Source organism: Lepidothrix coronata, unplaced genomic scaffold (genome assembly GCF_001604755.1).
Source record: "Lepidothrix coronata isolate B3197 unplaced genomic scaffold, Lepidothrix_coronata-1.0 Scaffold141, whole genome shotgun sequence".
Lineage (NCBI taxonomy): Eukaryota > Metazoa > Chordata > Aves > Passeriformes > Pipridae > Lepidothrix > Lepidothrix coronata.
Window position 1 is genome coordinate 1,371,557 of NW_016690321.1, and position 19,457 is coordinate 1,391,013.

The window sequence follows — 19,457 nt, forward strand, 5'->3', positions numbered from 1 at the left end:
ACCAGTCAGGGTGTGATGTGAGCGTAGGCAGGATGAATTAATTTATGCGAGTGTCCTCAAGGCTTTGCCTGTGTGCCAGATCTGGCCAGTGTTGCTGGTCCCAGGCATTTCTCTGTAAATGGTTTTCTTCACCCGCCTGCAAGTGGCTTTACTGCGCAGGAAGGGCTCTGTTTCAGGAACGAAACAGTGTGGGGTTGCTGTTTCTGAGTAATTACAACAGCTGATCCCCTTGGCTGAACAGAGACAGGCCAATGGGTTGGGTGAGAAGTGCTGATGACCCTGGAGGAGGTGATTAGGCAATTAAAAGTGCCTTGGCAGTGTTACTTGCATGAAGTGCCATCTCAGCGACAGCTTGGGCCTGCTGTTCCTAAGGTGAGGGGGCTTCCTCGTCCAGGAGTTTTGGACACTGAGGCAGAGGCAGCCAAGCAAGGTGTGAGGGCACTGCCACCAAGCACCAATGGGCCACCGAGTGCCATAGTTCCCAGTAGGGTCACCTGGTGGCACTGTGTAGAGGAGGTGTCCCTCTGATGATGGGAAGGTGACTCCCTGCCCACGCCTGAGTTCTATTCTGGGGTTGCAGGACAGATGGTGCTGTTGACGGGTGACCCTCCCTCTTTTCCCCTGTCCATGGCACCAGAACCAGACTTGTGGCACCAGTCACATAATAGGTGCCACAAGCACAGCCATAAGTGCCAAGGCCGAAATTCCTCCCCACAACTCCTCTCCCAGAGCTAAACATACTAGCAGAGATGAGCCTTCATCCGGCTGAGGCTCCACATGACCCAGGATTAGATGGGTCCTGTCTCGGTCTTGGGGCTGAGAATGGTGGAGGAGGTATTCCATGTGCCCAGTGGCTGTCTCCTGGGGCTCCAGGCATCTGTGGCTCACTAACAGGAGCTGTGGAGACCCCAGGTCTGGGCTCCTGGTTATCTACAATAGCCATGCTGCCCATTGCAGAAGAGGCATGAGTCAGACATCTCCTCATCTTCAGGCTCTGCACCCAACCCTGTGAAGTAAATTCAAGCAACCTTTGTGCATCTGGAGTGGGGAAATGAGCCCAAGACAGGTTGGAGGATGTTTTGGCACTGGAATAAGGACTACTCGTGGGAGGCAGAGCAACCTGTTTCATGGGAGATGGGGGTGAGAGGGAAATGGAGCAGAACTATCAGGACCACCCTCCACTTTCCACCCAGTGACAGCTGCAGCCCAGCCCTGCGGATATGCTGCCCACCCCAGAAAATGCAGTGATTTGAAAAAGAAACACCCATACAAATCCTATTGAAAAAGCCCCTCTTTTTATTCAGGTAAGGACTTCTGCTCTCATTTCTGCTGGAACTTATGCCAGGCATCTCCCCGTATAGGAAGTCACTGGCATTTGCAGTTTGCAGAGTAGCAATTTAATCCACATTGGATTTCTCAGCCAGTGAGTGCCCCTTGGCATGTGCAGTGTCTTTCCCACAGCCTGCCTGCCCAAATACCAGCTGTGGTGATCTGGTAGTGGTGGTGTGGCTCCCTTCCTACACAGTCTGACCGGGCCAGACTTGCAACCTTCTCTGTGCACCTCTCTATCCTTATGTATAGGGCAAGGGTCTGTTTGCCTTGGCTGCATAGAGAGCTGAGGGAATAGAGATGAAAAATATGGTTGTAAAAATTAAAGAATAAAGTGAACCCATTGTCAATGCATAATCAGAAGTCTGTATGAGGTCCCCATTCCCCTGGCTTTAGGGGTCTCTGACATGGTGGTCCTTGGGGTACAACAGGGCTTTGAGTTGGAGAGGCTCCCCCCTGCACTGGCATCACCAGCTTGTTCCCTGTGCACAGCCATCTGCATGGCCAGGAACCAGACAAGCCTGGCCACCTGCATCTTCCCATGGCCACGCCAGGAGCTGACTGATAGAACAAGGAGTGGGGAAAGTCTTTTTTTTTTTTTTTGGAGAGGGGAGGTGTTACCTTTCTTTCTTTGACTTTCCACAGCAGTTTCTCACTTCCCCCTGTGAGGCAGGAACTGTGCTTCCTCCCCAGCCCGGCACCCGCTCCACTGCCTGCACAACTGCCTAGAAAGGCTGGTGAAGCCAGGCTTTACCTGGCCACAGGGGCATGGGGTTTCACAGAGAGACAGGGGAAAGTCTGAAGAAATCCCTGGGCAGGAGGAAGGAGTCGAGGCTAAAACCCTCCTCACTGCAAAATCAACTGAGCTATCTCCCTAGACATTTCAACTCCACTAACCGCACTATGGCAGAGGTCACAAGCATATTTGAGTTCCTGCAGGTCCCAACAATGATGCTGGTGGTAAAGGAAAGAAGCCTTGGTGTCCCTAGGGATGGGGGTTTGTTTTCATCCCTGGTCCTAGGGGCAGGATCCAGCTGACCAACAGTGCATGGTGGCATGGAGAGGGGAGGCATTTGGCTAAGGGTCTTCTTCTGCAGCCACCAGTCCTGTCTGCCAAACCCTCCTCAAGCCTACAGGCTCCCCAGTCTCCAAAGTGCTCATCTTTTCTCCACCAGCCTCATCACCTGGTCCTTCTTCCCTCACTTTCTCCTCTCCACTCCCATTACTGTTTCACCAACAAGTTTAGCCTCCCGATTGTAGGCCCAGCTACTCCAGCTTAAAGCACCCCACACAGAGCTCCACAGACCCAACTTGCCCCTCCATGGGGTTTCTGTGGGTGGTAGACCTTGACAGCAGGCAGGGCAGGCAGGATAAGGTGGTCACCATTTCATCCCATGCACGAAGTAATATACCCTGATGACCAATGTCCAACAGGGACCATCTGTCTCTGGCTGCAGCCTCCGATCCCCCAGCTTGCTGCGAGAAGACTGGGGCTATGTGGCCACCCCATCACCTGCTTGAAGGACATCCTATCCCACAGGAACCTTTCCCATCGCTCACTTCCAAGTGCCAGTCATGGCATAGGGACATATGGGTGCCCCTGCAATCCTCGGGGGACACCTGTGGGAGGCTGTGGGTGAAGAAGAGAGGTCAGCAGGCCCAGGCCGCCTGCCACGAGGTGGCACTGACACCACACACCGGCCTGCACGGCTGCAGTGCCACAGGGGATCTGCGTGGGAGGGCGAACGCCCAAATGCAGCAAGGGGAAGCGGGGAGAGCCAAGCAGGCTAGTGACCAGCCCCACATTGGCCAGAAAGAAGGGTGACAGCTGGGTCTGACTATCCAACCACGCAGCTGGTCACCATGGCCTCTGGGCTGCCCAGGAGAAATGGTCAATGGTGACTGGACACCTGTGGGCAGAGCAGGCATGGAGTGATGGAGCAACCAGAGGCACAGAGAGCTGCTGCTCCTTTCCCAAACAGCACTGAGCACCTTTACCATTGCCCTGCTCCCTCGAGCAGCCCATTCCCAGGGTGTCAGGCCTCCCTGGGCATTCTATGGGACATGAACCTGCCAGCCAGCATCCCATTTCCCCATGCCCTCCCTGTCAGTCTGTACCAGAAAAGAAACTACTGTGCCACCCAGCAAGCTCCCCAGCTGGAAATAGCCCAGGGCTGGGGAAAAGGGGACGTCCAGCTCCCTGCATGATGCTGTCGGGGGACCACAGCCTTCCTGATGCTGCTCATCAGCATCCCTCCCTAATTGCTACCCACTGCCTAATGACAGTAATTAAGAAGACCGAAGCTGCCTGGGGACTGGAAGAGCTGACGGAGTTGGGGGAGACAGATGGTGTTCGCACTTAAGAAAAGATTAAAACAAAAAAAAAGAGAAAAAAATATCCCTCAGCTTCTATCAGCCTCTCTTTCCTTTGCTTAATGTCGGGATCGCTTTGGTCCACAGGCATGCCAGGGAGATGCTGAAATGTGGCATTGGTCACTTTCAAACACAACATCTGCTCCCCCCCATGTCCTGTATTTTAGGGTGTCAAGGGAGCTGTGGGAAGGGGCACAGTGCCTGCCTGGGTGCCTGTCACAGAGGGGGTTTCCTCACTGCCTTTGTGGGCTGATGCTCTCCCCTGGGGCCTCCCCCGCTGCTCCCCGCTTTGCTGGCCGTGCTCAGCGAGAAGTTTCCCAGGGGTGTAAGGAGAGGGGACAGCCCAAAACCACCTGAAGGGCTGTGGTGAGCAGGCAGCAGCTCTCCTGGCAGAAAGGGCTGGCCTAGGGACAGCCCCACACTCTCCCCGTCACTGTGGAGCAAAGCCACTACACTGACTGTTCCAGGGAGTACCCAAAACTGGACCTTGGGGACTAAAGTGGTTGGACAGGGACTGCAATGTGCTCAGCTTCACTTTGTTGGAGAAACCCCACCTGCAGAAAAAACCCTCCAAACCCTTTTCCAAAGCCCCTTCCCCATACCCTGGGGTGATGCCACTTGCCTCCAGAGCTACCTGCTAGGCTGCGAGTGCACCCTGGGCTTGGGGAGGACATGGGGGGGTGAGGGAAGCCCCTTTCCTGCCCCAGCAGCTGCCCCAAATGCTCTCAGGGTGCCCAGACCATTGTCACCCATCGCACTGTGGGGAAGCAGGGACGTGCTGGGTGAGGAGGATGCTCAGCCTTATGTAGGAGGATGCTCAGCCCTGTGCTATGGCATCAGCCTGGCCCTGCTCAGGGGATGCTCCAAGAAAAGGCCCCAAGGCAGGCATAGAGTAAACCTGCATGTCCCCTAGACTTTGGGGAATAATTTCCCCCTCTCCCACAACATGTTGGGTCATTTTAAGCCCACTCTTCTTCCTGGTTACAGGAGGCAAGGCGAGTAGAGCCTTGCCAAGTGACACAAACCTCATCTGACACCTGAAATGATCAGTGGCGACAGGCAGATTGTGCAGGGAGAGCCTCTGCGCTCCTTTTGAAGCTCCACAGTGACAGGGACTGACCCCCCACTACTCCTGGGGACACCTCCAAGAGATGCAGGGCTCTCCTCCTCTGGAAAGTTGGCATTCCCAAAGGGCTGTGGAAGTGGACACGGGATGTGGAAGACCCTGAAAGTAAGAGTACACTTTTGGACCCCCCCAAAAGGGATCAGCGAGGTGGGTGGTACCAAAGCTAGAGCACATGGCACAGCCCCCCCTGCTCCAAGCCCGCATTGTGTCCTCCCCTCTCTTTTCTCTCCTGCTTTATATTATTTCCTCTATTCTCTCCCTTTTTCTGAGCATGGGGCTGTGCTGAGAGCCCAGGGTGCAGCCAGAGGGGTGCAGAGGGAGGGGGTCACCAGCAGTGGGGTGTTATCAGGATGAAATCCCACCTCCTTCATCTACTGTCTCCAGTGTCGGCTGGCCACAGTGCACTGGTGCTGCCAGGAGCTATTCTGAGCCTGGACAAACGGGCAAGCGTGGGGGTTTGGGTGACAGCCACAGGAGGCATGTTGGGAGGAGGGCTGCAGGCAGGGGACAGCAGGTGGGATTTTTCAGGAGATTCCCCCATCTCCCCCCCACACTCTGCTGTCCTGTAAGGTTTCAGTGATGCAGATGTCTTTCTCATTTCCTTCCCTATGGGGGTTGCAGTCTGACTGGGTCCCGCTACTCAGATGTTGCTTCCTGATTTGAGAAGTGCCGGCATTTTGTGGAGTGGCAAAACTCCAGAATGAAGGCACCTGCAGCCAAAAAACTGTGGCCAAGACTGAGCTCAGGATGTCAGTTTAAATAGAGGGTTATGGTGGGGATGACACACAGAAGATCATCTTCCTCCTCTGCCAAAAGTAATTGCCATCCTTAGTCTGTGGCAATAATAATATTTTTGGTAAGGCTGTTAATTCTTTGTGAAGTTAGGATAATTTTAAAGATAGTGCTTTAAATGCAGCACTGTCCTTCCCTGAAGGAGATCAGGGGTAAAGGATGGACGCAAGAGGGATGGCTGCAGCTAGTCATCCTTGTTGGCCCCTTGTGGCCACCATCGCCCTCCCTTGACAGCTATCCTGGCTTATTTGCAGCGGTGAGACGATAAAAGCACTTCCTGCTCCAAATAAGAGAGACCATCATTTTGACACTGGACAATCGCATTGTGGAGGGTCAGAAAGGGCTGGAGCAGTGGGTTGGGATGAGGGGGAAGGAGAGACTCATTAATCCCCTCCCAAGCATCCCTCAGAGCCACAACCCCAGCCCGCTGCTTCCCCAGGCCTACCCTTCTTAATACCCTCCTGAAAAATTCCCTCTTGTCTCTGTTCTGCCCCCTCCACCACTAATATTAAAATTAAATCTATAAATGCTGCTGGGGTGACACATTTCTCAGTGTATTCCCAGTTGTGGTCTCTCTGGGTTTCTGGTTTGCTATTCAGCTCCTCAATTATTTATCCCTGCAAGGGAACAGGCGAACAAACTCAGCGAAGCAAACTTCATGCCCTGTAGTGACACCGTGAGTTATTAAAAAATATAATAAAAATTCCCCAGTGAGTCATTTAAGATGCATTTAAGCATCTCTAACCACAGAGACAATAGTCATGACTAACTGCTTACAGCCAGCATTGGCCAGGGAGGACCAGTGGCAGGAAAGAATCCGGATCCCCTCACAGCATTTCCCAACGGGGGTGTTTGAGGGGAATCGTGCCGGTGGACGGTTAACTCTAAATGTCCTCATTAACAGTTTAGGGTGGCTGGGGGGTAATTGTAAGCTCACTGTAAGCTGCATATGTTCTGGGGTGGCGGAATGAGGTGATGCAGGGGATGTGGGAGTTATAAAAACTGTGGTGGGATGCACGGGATAAAAGGATGCAGGAGGATTTGGGGGATGCATAGGGATGCAGAGGCATGTGGGGGATATAGTAGGAAGTGCAGGATATAGTAGGAGGTGTGGGATGCAGAGCATGCAGGGGAATGCAGTAGATGCAGGGATGAAGGAGATGGAGGGGACTGGGAGGATGCAGGGGGTGTAGAGGGATGTCCATGTGCATGGGCGCATTGTGCCAGAGGGCTGCTGAGAGCCCTTCACAGGGATTTGGAGGGTAGCAGGGTGTGTGCCAGGCCAGTTCCTCAGGAGCCCTGCTGAACCATCCCCAGCCCACCTGAGCCCCATTCCAACTCTGATGTCAAATGGCCATGGGAGCAGCACTGAAAGGGCCCCCTAAACACCACCTGCTTGTGATACTGCAACCAACTGAGCACTGACCCATGCTCAGAAGAGACCCCCTTGGCCCCAGGGGTCATTTCAGGTGGGAAACCCCCTCCACCTGCTGCCTCTCACATCATGGCCAGTCCCCTCTGCTCCTTCAGCCACAGGGACCTCATGGGGCATGTCTAGTTTTCCTGCCACTCTCCTGGCCCAGAGTGGCAGTGGCAATTCAGGAGATGGTTAAAGGCTGTGCAGGGAGTGTGCACAGCCCAGCGTGGATGGGCTTCAGTAGAGAGAAACCGTCGGGGGGGGGGGGGGGGAACTGCTGGCCTGGGAGGTGTTAAGAAGAGCTTCTCTTTAGCTCATCCCTTGCTTTCAGCCCAAACCCAGAGCCATCCGCAGCTAAAATGCTTGTGCCCAAATTGTGACGTACTTTGAACTCAGGTTTATGCACACTGTCATAGGGGAAGTGTTGAAGCCTATCTTGCTTGAAGGAATCCTCTGATCCATCCTCCTCTCCCCACTGAGGGCACCTACCAAGCCCAAGCAACAGGAGGGGTCCACGAGGACCCCTGCTGTCCCCCCTCTGCCCTGGAGCCGCCATCCAGCAAATGCTCACTTGGGCAGCGCTTAACCCCTCGCTCCCCTGCCCCCGAAGACAGGCACAGCCGACAAGCTGCTCTCCTTGCATGCCGCTGGCACACCAGGCTCTGCTTCAGCTTGAACGCCGGGAAAAGCAAAGGGCATAATTTTAGGAGAAGCGTGTGAAATGTGTTCTGGCAGATCAGCCGAAGAGCTCTCCAGCGCAAGGAAAGCATTAACATTTGCAAAAGGTCCTTGCAACAAAGCAAAAAATTCCCAGCAGGCAAATCCAGATGTGGGGATGTACAAGCCCTGGGATGCACACAGGAATGAGACAGGCCCACTAGTTTGGGAATGGTTCAGGAGTGTCCTGGGAAAGAAACATCCTGGGCAGGAGTGTTACATTGCTGGGATGAAACGGTGAAGGCAATCAGAGTGGAACGGACTGCTTGCTCCTGGCTGGGATTGATAGCATGCAGAGGTGCAGGGGGATGGGTTTAGACTTGGTTGGGACAGGATCTCCCCTGGGTCTGAGCTCCTTTTCTCCATATGCCCCTCTCCCCCACATGATGGATTTGCAGAGAAAGGAGGGAAAAAAACCCTGAAGCCTTGCAGCCTGTGATTCATCCTTACTATATTTGCACATATTATTAGAAAGATGAAAATATAGCCAGAGCTGGAATTACAGATTTAGTAAGCAGGACTGCCTATTTCAGCATATACTGCTTCTTCCAATAACTCTAAGTCTCCAGGAGACCAATTTACACTCTCACTAGCACTAAGGCATTGCCCTGCACAATCTACTTATATATCTGGGTGGATATATCAAGGAAGCAAGTCCTTCAGGGACAGTAATGTTTGGGTTCTTGGTGCTGCCCACTCAGCATGCTGTGCAACCAGATGGTGCCTGTAAACCTCTGCCTGAGTCTCCTGCTAATGCTCACCCAGATTTTAGAGATACATCATGAAAGCCATAGGCAAGAGAGTCTTGCTTGCCCTCTGCTTTGTAAGCCTTCTCCATTCCTGGCAGGGAGCTTGGGATGATGGAAGAGGGGGAGACCTGGAGCTTGCCAGATCCTTGCTTTAACTCACCCCAAGGCCCAGGCTTTTTATGGACAAATTATTAACAAACTCCACAAGGTCTGAGTGCCTTCTCCTTGAACCCACAGGTCTCGGTAACCATGCCTGGCCTCGCACCAGCCCTTTCCCCATGCCCAGTCAGCAGGCTTTGCACCCACCAGGGAGGGAAAGTGGCTGATGTCTCCCCATGACACCTCTCTGTGCTACCCTCTGTGAGGAGAACAGCTGCCCTCAGTGAGCCTGGGAACAGCACCCTCCTGCACAGGTTCTTCTTCCCTCCTGAACTGCTAGATGCAGTCAAGCAGATGGGGTATCTGCTGCAGCCTGGTTGCTTGGTTTAAGACCTTTTGGTTCATTCAATATTTTTCTGCCTGCAAAAGATGTTTTCCAAGGTTTAATAAAGCAGCACCCAGCTGCGTGATCTGAAGAAGAGCAAATAAACTGCCAGGTACCAGGTGTGGTTGCTGGTCTCTAGTATCTTGCTTGCAAAGCAACAATGTGCTGAGCCTACTCCAAGTGCAAAAGCTCTCAGGTATGCCAATGTGGAGGGGCCAGGAAGACAGAACCAGACTCGTGCTACCAACTCAGAAAATCCTGTGTGTTTTCCCATGAGATAGCAATGTGGTGCCTGGAGCAGCTCAGGCCAGGGAAGTGAGGAGAACCCCAGGATCTGTCCTCTCCAGCAGTAGTGGGACATATCCCCACAAGGATTGACCCCAAGGGGGTGAGCAGTGCAGAGACACAGACATTTCAGCAGCAGTGTGGTGACGTGTGTGGCTGAGGTCTGCAGGGAAAACATCCTTGTGTGATGGTTTCCTCCTTTTGCTGGAAGTAAGGGAGAACCACTGCTTTGCGGGTTTTTTTCTGATTGCTCTGGCCCCAAGGAAGGAAAGGGAGGTTACAAGGGAGCTGACTTTTGGGAGGGTGCATGACAGGAGGCTCTTAGCAGAGGAGACCCCGTTGTAATTGTGTTTGCTGTGAGAGACACTGGGGGACTCCACTTTTAGAATTGCAAAATACTGAGTGACCCCAACCACTCACCAGAGAGGTGATGGCACCCCTATTTCTGTCCTTGGCTTCATAGTGAACATGTGGAAGGTATTTTTATCCTCCTGACAGCTCCCTTAGTCACCGGTGCTTGCTTTAAATGGGTCAAGAGGGAATAAAGATGCAGCAGCCCTTGCTCCCTCACTGCCTGTCTTGGAGCACACGTACCAGCAGCACTGACTCTCTCTCCTCTTGCACTCCATCCTGGACAAATACTGTTGGAGACCCAGGAGGGAACTTCCTGGCTCAGGCAGTGTCGTCTGCAATTAATTCCTCATTAAAGCCTGGTGGGGAGGCAGCCCCACTGCAGAGTTGCTGCATGTCAGGACCACAAGGGCTCTCTCCTGGGACAGTGGGGAGGAAGGTGACTTCCCTGATGGTGGCAGAGGCAGTGTGTTGTAGTGGATGGATGCTCAGCGGAAAGAGCCAGAAGGAAAACTGCATTCATCTCACATGCCCTGGACACATGGGTACAGGGTGGCAGGGTTGGCTCTGGGACATTGGGGGTCCCTTTGAGCCACTTTGGAAACGAGATGAGATACACTAGGAGAGCCCATGAGATTTGCATCTGCTGCCAGCGAGGTCATGCAGCAGATGTAATACACTACATCATTTGACATCAGTGACCCCAAAATGGCAGTGATTTTCCTGGGACACGGTGCCACTCACTGCTGTTACTCCCACTGTCAGTGCCACACACACCTGTGCACCTTGTGATCATGGTGCCAGCACCATGTTTCATAGTCTCACATTTGGTAACCACCCTGAGAACTGCAGGAAACCTTGGAGGGTTTGGAGACAGGGCTCTGCCTGAGCATCTCCCCCTGCCCTGGCTCCAGCCCCACTGCCCTGGTGCAGCCTGGCTGACTCTGTGAGCAGCAATCCTTCTTCCAGCAGCAATGCTAGCTGGTCACCAGGCCAGGACATTTTACAGGGTTTGTTTATGAAGGGTGACAACACAGCTCCGCATCTGCTTGTGCCTAGCATTTCAAGGGTGCGATTTCCACTGCGGGCGCCTTTGTGGCCGACACCCAGTTTGGAGGGGACAACACTCGCCTCCAAGGTGACCTCAAGAGACAAGCAGGGGGTGAGCGCAGCACCCAGGGGAGATTTGGGCTTAATCCTTGTGACATCTTATACCCAGAGAGAGAGAAAAACAGCAGGAGACAAGTTGGGTGTGGGGGGAGGGGGCAGAGGGGGCAATGGCTGACAGAACCAGGCAGTTGCCTCTATCACATTTAAGGGAGTTCGTTTGCCTCCTGTCTCCTCAGATCTGTCCTCCTGCTGCTCTTGCACGGAGCCACGCGGCTTGGCTGCCCTGGGGAAGAGGCGAAGGGAGGGGGACCAGCTCATCGGGAGATGTCCCAGAGAGGACCTGCGGCTTCAGGCACACTGTGCAGATGGGAATGCACATGCTGGTGTGAACCAGATGGAGAGTGGGGGGCTGGAAGCCTGGCCAGGACCCCCACCATATGCAGGGGGAGAGGGATGGGTGTCACAGCCCAGCTCTTCCACTCCTGTGGGAAAGCATCTTTGCTGCAGGAGGAGACTGCAAGTCCTCTTAGGACACCAGCAGCTCTCCCAGGGGGTCGTGGCACAGTGCTACCCTCAGCACCTCGGGGCAGGATCCAGGCTGTGGAAAGCCAAAAACTGGCACAAAGATGGTGAGAGTAAAACAAAAAGAAGGAAAAAGTAAAGTTTTGGGACTTTTCTTATTTCATCTCCAGCTCCTGAGCCTCCAGGCTACACCCGTTTTACCTTTTCAAGTATTTTCTCTGTGAGCAGGATGATTAGAAATCCATGTCTTGCTGATGAAGGCAGAGCCCCATGGGCACTTGTGTGGCTGGGGAACCAGCCAGGGCTTTCAGAGTTCCAGCCCCTTCGATTTCTAAAGCTACCAAGCCCGCCTTGCACAGTCAGAGGGGGAAGTGGCATGAGAGTGGCGGTGAGGGCAGCATGGCTTACCATCCCCTGAGGTAAAGCTGGTGCAACAGGGAAATGTCTCTGGCGATGATGTGGAAGACAGCAGAAGGGCCACTCAGGTGTTGCTAATTTTTAAGACCGAGCTTTTTTGTCTTTGCAATTCAACTGCTCAGCAAGGCATGACATTTCCCTGCCGCCGCTGTCCCAGCCACCCCTTCGCCCGCTGCTCCTGCTGCCTGATGAGGGCAGGCTGGTGGTGGCCACTGTCATCATGCAGCCAGCAAGCTCCTGTTCAGTGCTGAAGGACAATCTGGAAATGCGACCTAAACATCTAAATGTGAGATCAATACTAAAACATCCCATGCCCCTTCAAAGAGCCCTTTGGTATCTTTGATGCAGCTACCACCTTCCTGCTGCACAGTGGTGCAAGTGTCTGGGCGTCTCTCCTTCTTTCCTTTAGCTAGAGCAGCCTTGAGTTGTCAGCCATCCCCATGATATAGGGACTCCAGCCTTCACTCAAGAGGGGCAAACCAGTGCAAAAGAGCTCCTACATTTGCAAACCTTTAGCAGTCTGTATCCTGCACACCTCCCAGAATCAGAGGCCCAAGGTCTGGTGTCAGTCTCCTAAATGCCAAGGGAGCAGAAATGAGGAGATGCTTCTGGCTTTACTGATGATCTGGATGAGGAGACTGAGTGTACCATTAGCAAATTTGCAGATGAAACCAAGCTGGGAGGGGAGTGTTGATCTGCCGGAAGGCAGGAGGGCTCTTTGGAGGGACTCGGACAAGCTGGAGAGATGGTCTGATTCCGGCAGGATGAGGTTCAACGAGGCCAAGAGCTGGGTCCTGCAGTTTGGCCACAACAACCCCCTGCAGCGCTACAGGCTGGGGACAGAGTGGCTGGAGAGCAGCCAGGCAGAAAGGGACCTGGGAGTTTGGATCGATAGGAAGCTGAACACGAGCCATCAGTGTGCCCAGGTGGCCAAGAAGGCCAGTGGCATCCTGGCCTGTATCAGGAACAGTGTGGCCAACAGGACCAGGGAAGTGATTCTTCCCCTGTACTCAGCGCTGGTGAGGCCACACCTGGATTACTGTGTGCAGTTCTGGGCCCCTCAGTTCGGGAAGAACATTGAGGTCCTGGAGCAGGTCCAGAGAAAAGCAACAAGGTTGGTGAAGAGACTCAAGCACAAGTCCTATGAGGAGAGGCTGAGGGAGCTGGGGTTGTTTAGTCTGGAGAAGAGGAGGCTCAGGGGAGACCTCATCACTCTCTACAACTCCCTGAAAGGAGGTTGTAGCCAGGTGGGTGTCGATCTCTTCTTCCAGGTAACCAGCAGTAGGACAAGAGGGTCTGGTCTTAAGCTCTGCTAGGGGAGGTTTAGGTTAGATATTTAGGTTAGATATTAGGAAGAAATTCTTTACAGAGAGGGTAATCAGACATTGGAATGGGCTGCCCAGTGAGGTGGTGGATTCGCCGTCCCTGGAGGATTTTAAGATGAGACTGGATGTGGCACTTAGCGCCATGGTCTAGTAACCACAGTGATGTTGGATCAAGGGTTGGACTTGATGATCTTGGAGGTCTTTTCCAACCCAGTTGATTCTATGATTCTATGCTGTGCTCAGTGACACATCTGTGATAACGTGGCAGCTCTGGGGCAGGTTGAGAAGCAGCTTCCTGAGCCAGCTTGGTTCTGCCCAGGGTGTGGTTCCCTCTTTCCAAGTCCCAGACAGGACTGTGGTGAAAGGACCCTCTGACAAGCTCTTCTCAGCATCCAGCTCAGTGTGCAGCTTCCCCTTCTCCAGCGCCGCCCCAGGGCCAGCTGCCCCATCCCTGCCAGTTGCTCCATCCTTAAAAAGGATGGCAGCTGGGAGTTTTTACACCTAATTCGGACCTGGCCCAAGCCTGCTGGGCATTCCATGCTGCTGTTGGTGGAGGGAAAACCCGTTGCTGGGGGATGACAAGAGTTTATTTTTCTCCTCATATTTGCAACTACCTCCATTGGCTGTGACAAATATTGGCAAGCTTTAAAAACTAGTAGGGCAGCCACATCCCTGCTACACCCCTTTCTCCAGCCCATTGCCAGTCAGGGCATGGCCATCATCATTCTCTGCCTGCAAAAGGCTGATGGTGCATCCTGAAACAGAGCATGAGGGGCAGAAAGCAAAGGACGAGACCAAGGGCAGCACCAGAGGGCAACCACACAGTGTGTCCAGGGGCTTTTGTGACAAGATGAATGTCCAGCAGTGAGAGCCCCATTTGGGGAACATCAGGGACATCTCTCTCTGCAACAACCATAAGACTGTGAACTAGCCCTCCAAGAGGAGTGATGAGTGAGGATTAATACCCGGGACGCCCGAACACAGCTCTCCTCGCTGGGTCACACACCTTCCCTGCCCATGGTATCAGCCAACACACAGGAGTTTTCACAGTCCCTTCCACCTGCACGCTGCTGCCATGATCAGGGAGTTGCAGAAGTCAGAGCAGATCTGTAGATCTGTCACATCCCACACTCTGATCCCACTCTGCTGGTTTTGGTACTTTTTAGTGATGCTTCTTTTGCTCCAGCCTGAGACGTTTCTATAGCCACATACATCTCACTGTCTGGATTTTCAGGTTTTCTCCTGTTCTTCCTTATTTAGTCCTATTCCCCCCATTGCATATCAACCCTCTTACCCTGTCCTTCGTGGGTCTGCAGGTAGTTACTGAACCCCTCGTCTGGCTTGGGCACTCTGTGAACTTCACATAGATCTTCAGAAATTATTTGCTGGGAGTCAGTATCTCTCCTTTTTTCTTTTCCCTTCTTTCCCCCAACATTTTCCACTCTTCTTCCTACATCTTTGGTCACAGGAATTTTCACTGTCCCCTGGTCCCTTGTTTCCTTGGGGTGGGTGCACCCACCAGATGTCGTTCTGCTAGTCTCAAAGCTGCTCACTAATTTGCTTTTCCTAGGTGACAAACACAGGACATGTTTCACCTAAAGCTCTGCTGCTGGTGGCATCTGTCCTGTCCTTGGGTTGGGATTTGGGAGGCAGAAGGAAAATGACCTATCTGGTAGGAGCACCAAGGTGACTCCTGGTTGCCACAGCGAGGCTGCTGCTTGCATGGCACAGGGACAATTCCTACAGGGGAAAGCAGTGTGCTGGATTTTTAGTCTCCCAAAAGACAGAGGCTTATTGCAGAGTGAAATATCATCAGGGTAATGGTAGGAGACCTGAAGCAAATCCCTGCCATTAATAGGATTGGGCCATCTTCAGCAGGTCTCACTTGCAAAGGCGGATCGTGCCAAAACGAAGCTGGCTCGAGAGCTCACAGGCTCCCAGCGGGCAAGCCCACAGTCAGCCCTCTGATAGCAAAGCCCTCTCCTTCCTCTGTAATCCAAGGAAAAGAGACATCAAAGGGAAAGCACATACATCCTGGGACCACTCGGGAAGCCAAGGGCAAACAGAGCCTGCAGTCCACTGCTAGAAAGGGGAAGAGGCAGCCTGGCATGTACTAGTGCCTGTGGAAGGGCACCTGGAGGAAAGTGATGGTCCCAAAGGCAACACACTGCTCTTTGCTGAGGTGATGCATGGAGATTGCATAGCCATACCTCTGTGTTCTCTTTACCTTCTTGTTCACTCTTGTTCTCTGCTATGTGAAAAGCAAGCCTCATACTCTGGGCCTCCCCTCCCTTTCCCTGGTTTTAATTAAGGACCTTTCCTGCCCCGTTCTGGTCACAAGCTTTCTCTGATGTCTGCCCAAAGGCCCTCCTTCTCAGGACACTTCCCTGATGGCTTTTTCACCCCTTTGCATCTGGAGTCAGCCTGTGCTGGAAAAGGGGTTATCGTGAGAGGAGGAGGATGCTGAGCCCCTCCACATCCCTGATGGAGTAGCCTGTCTCCCAGCACAGGGCAGAGCAGGCAGAAGAGGAGGTGGATATGCTCCTGCTGCCAATGTCCCACTAGAAACATCCTGTTTCCATGTTGAAATGTCCTTGTAGAAGAAAAGATTTCATCAACACACCCTGCTACAACCACACACAGAGTTACATCCACCTGGCCCAGACCTGTGCTGGGTAGGGGTCACAAACCCCTACACGTCTCCTGGTTCCAGGGGATGAGGAGGGACAGCTGGTTTGCACGGAAGCATCCCGCCATGCCATGCCGCCCTGCAGGCTCCAAGCCACCCGCAGCACCTGAGTGTACCTGGCAGCCAGCCGGCACCTGTGCCAGAGCCTGTGCTTGGCACGGCTGCCCTTCCCTAGAAAAGGCTCTGCCCGCTGCTGCTGGTCTGACGCCGGGACAGCACGCAGCACGCTGCTCCTGGCCATATGGCCTCCTCCTGCAGACCCTGCCTCAGCCGCCGGAACAGGCGCCCTAAATCCCCCATCCCAGCAAACACCAACAGCTCACTGCCACCATCACCATCTCAGGTAATCAAGCAGGGGGGTTTGGGTTCCTTTTGCTGCCACAGTCTAGTTTTTAGTGCTCCACAGCAGGCAAAAGCAGCCCAGGGCTGGCCCCGCTGCCTCCCATTAGCTCTGGCAGACCTCCCCTTCACACACAGCTGTTTGCCCCAGTCCTGGAGACTCCCCCCATGGGGATGGCTGTTCTCATCCCTTCTCCGTTTCAGTGTGTTTTGCCCTAAATTATTGCAGTTTGAATCAGCGCCTGAGGGGTGGTCAGGGTTGAGAGCAGAGGGGGTGGGGAGGGGGAACATAACCAGGGAAGCCATCACAGTGCTGGGTAAGCTGGGCTGTGCATCACTGCCTCCAAGTGCTTATAGGGCCTTTTAATTCTTGAAAAACTGATGGAAACTTGCTTTAAACAAGAAAGCAGAGGATGCTCAGGCTCTACCCAGGATAGTGGCAAGGACGAGCTGCACAAGCCCATTGTGGAAGGGAGATCTGAGGCTGGGCTGCTCCCACTCTGCCTGCAGGCACTGGTGAGGGGATAGTTTTGGATCCAACATCCTCCCGGATGCCCTGAAACTCAGTTTTTGTAAAGAGGGCTGCAAAGACCCCGCACCCATCCACAAAACAGTCTCCAGACTGTGCTGGCAAAAATCCTGGGACAGTGATATGATGGGTACTGAGCGTGCCTGCACAGGTGGAGCATTTACCAATACTGTCTCCAGGTTTAATCCTAGATGCAAAGTCCGTATACAGCCAGCCTCGGGGTCACAGCTGATGCTTGTGGGCCTCTACGGCTGTATCTGGGGGCATGGCTGCCCTCTAAGAATGGCAGCTGAGGGAATTCAGGCTGCCAGCCCAGATCCTGCTTGCCCATACTGCGGCATAAATTAAAAATAAGCCCTTGCTTTGAGCTGATTTTCTCACGATTCCTCTGGATGTCATTTGGATTCGAATCCATCCGCCTTTGGGAAGCTGGAAGCTTGCAAATCTCAACTTTTGAATGTTTGCAATTATGATGGTAATGGTAAAGGGACATATGCTTCTGTGTTCTCTATAAGCTGTTATGAGGCACAGTTGTTCTTTTACAGCCGTTTTACAGCCAGACCATCAAGCACAGGCAGGGGAATAAAACCCTTGTGCACATTGGGCTGGAAATAGGTTGGATGGGAACTGCTCTGGGCTCAGCCACCACATCCCTGTGCCTCCCCTAGTGCATTCAACTTCCCCCTGCTTTAGTTTTCTGACACCAGTAGCCCAAGATCTCCTTTGGGTTCTCCAATCTGTTGAGCCCATGACAATACGTGGAGGGGAACAGTATGTTAGCCCATGTTAGCCCAGCACTTGACTCCAGAGATTCCTTATCCCAGTCCTAGACAATGGGTCCGAGAAAATTCAGAACTTCCCAGCGGGATGCTGATGGCCAAAGAAATTTCCCTGACAAATGCAAGGAGAGACTCTTCCGCAGCTCTAGCCGTGGCTGGAACATAACCAGCTTCAGTAGCTGAAGTTTCAGAGGGGAACAGGTTTCTCTGGTGTATCCTGGAGGATGGTGGGAGGTGCAGGGGATACCAGCACCCCATATACCCCCAGGGACAGTGGAAGAAGGTCTGCCTCTCCTTTGTCAGGCAGGGGACAGCATCACAGTGCGTGCTGAAAGCTTTTCCTGACAGCCTTCTTTCGCTTTCAGCTCTTCCCGGCTGATGTCGGGTGTTAGCTGCTGATTTACAAGCAGCAAAACCCACTGTGGCAGCACTCCTCAGCATACGAGCAGGAGGTGCCAGGGCCCTTCTGTCCCAGCACAGCCCTTCTGTGTGGAGCATCCACCCCACAGCAGCATCCTTTCCTCTGTTCACCCCTCAGCTCAGGGACCAGCTCATGAAAATATGTCATGGTAAAAATCACTTTTTGGGGAAAATGTCTCTGGTTCCCTAGGAAGGACTCTCTGGGTAGCTTTGGGATTCCAAACACCCTCTGCTGGCTTTCCTCAGAAGCTGACTGCACCCCAAAATCTCTCACATTCAGGGAGGCTCCCATGGCTTTGCTTCACATTGCTGATGGCTCCCTCCTCCTCCTCAGGCAAGAGCCTGGCAGCTCTGCCAGGCTTGCACCCCCATGATCAGCAGGGATCTGGGTCTGTCGGGCTCTCTGGCTGTGACAGAGAAGATCTTCTCCAGATCACCGTGCCCTGCCAGAAACAATCTGTTTACAGTGTCAGCGCTCGGTGTATCCCTCCCCACTCGGTGTTGAACCGCCCGTATCCTATTTCTGCAAGCACAGAGACACCCTTCTCTAATCCGGGTGGCCTTGTCACTACAGGGAATATTTCCGTGACATCCTCCAGGGCTGGTGGGCAAAGCCTAACGAAGCTCTTCTCCCAAATTGCCGCTCCTAGAAGTGCCCGCGGATGTTGCAAGCACGTCCTTCGCTTTTTCTCCGGAGGTCCCTGCTGACCTGAATTTTCCTGCGGGTCCTGCCGCTGATCCCCAGGGACGCGAGAGTGTAGGTGCCGGGCTATAGGATTTCCCTCGCACAGCCCCCTCCCTTTGGGGATGCAGCTAGTGGCTGGGTCACTTATTTGACAAAGATGAGCTGACGGCTCAGCAGAGCTGCAGGCTGCAGCCCCTGGTGCCAGCACTGCACGGAGCCAGCCCCTGCCGGCCCTGCGCGCCGGGGACGTGCCGGGAGGGTGCTCCTCCGCACCATGCCCTTGGGTTTGGTTTCCTTCTGGGTTGGTGAACGCAGCTAACGCCTGCGAGCGCTCTTCCTCTCTCCTTCTCGCTCTCAGAGACCCTTTAAATCGGCTGCTTCACACTCAGTAAGCATTCCCCCCCCCCTTAAAACCGTACCGTTTCTCCCAGGTCACGCCAGGCAATCACTTCCCAGCAAACTCACCGATTTTGGCCAGTTTTTCGCTCTGCTTGTTAACAGCCTGTTAAACCCTCGGAGCCCCCGGGGCGGCTCTGCTCGCACACACGTCGGGAGCAATCACCCGGTGCCTGGGAAACGATTGCTGGCATTACCTGGGCAGCAGCAAACTTTGCTTGCGCAGCTTCTCTCAAGGCCGATGCTGATGTTGGCTATTAGTGCTAACGACCCCCATGTCTGCAACTTCCAGGCGATGGGGCCTTTCATCAGGGAGCCCCTCCGAGATCCAGGGAAAGTGTGGCTTTTGGAGGAGCGCAGTTTTCTTCCGCCTCACTGGCTTCTTATCTCTTTCAGGAAGCTCTGGAGGCTACGAGCTACCTTACCTAATGGATCTCTATTAGATTGCGGCACTGGGGGCTGATCGGACATGCCCCGGGCTCCAGCTGCTCTCCCCATCCATGTTTTCAATGTCTTTGACTTTTGCCAGCCTCCAGATGGGAAGCGGCTGGGGGTCTGTAGGACTCAGGCTTGATGACTGGGGAAGGGATATTTTATCCCCTAAATCCGTCTCCGAGCAAAGC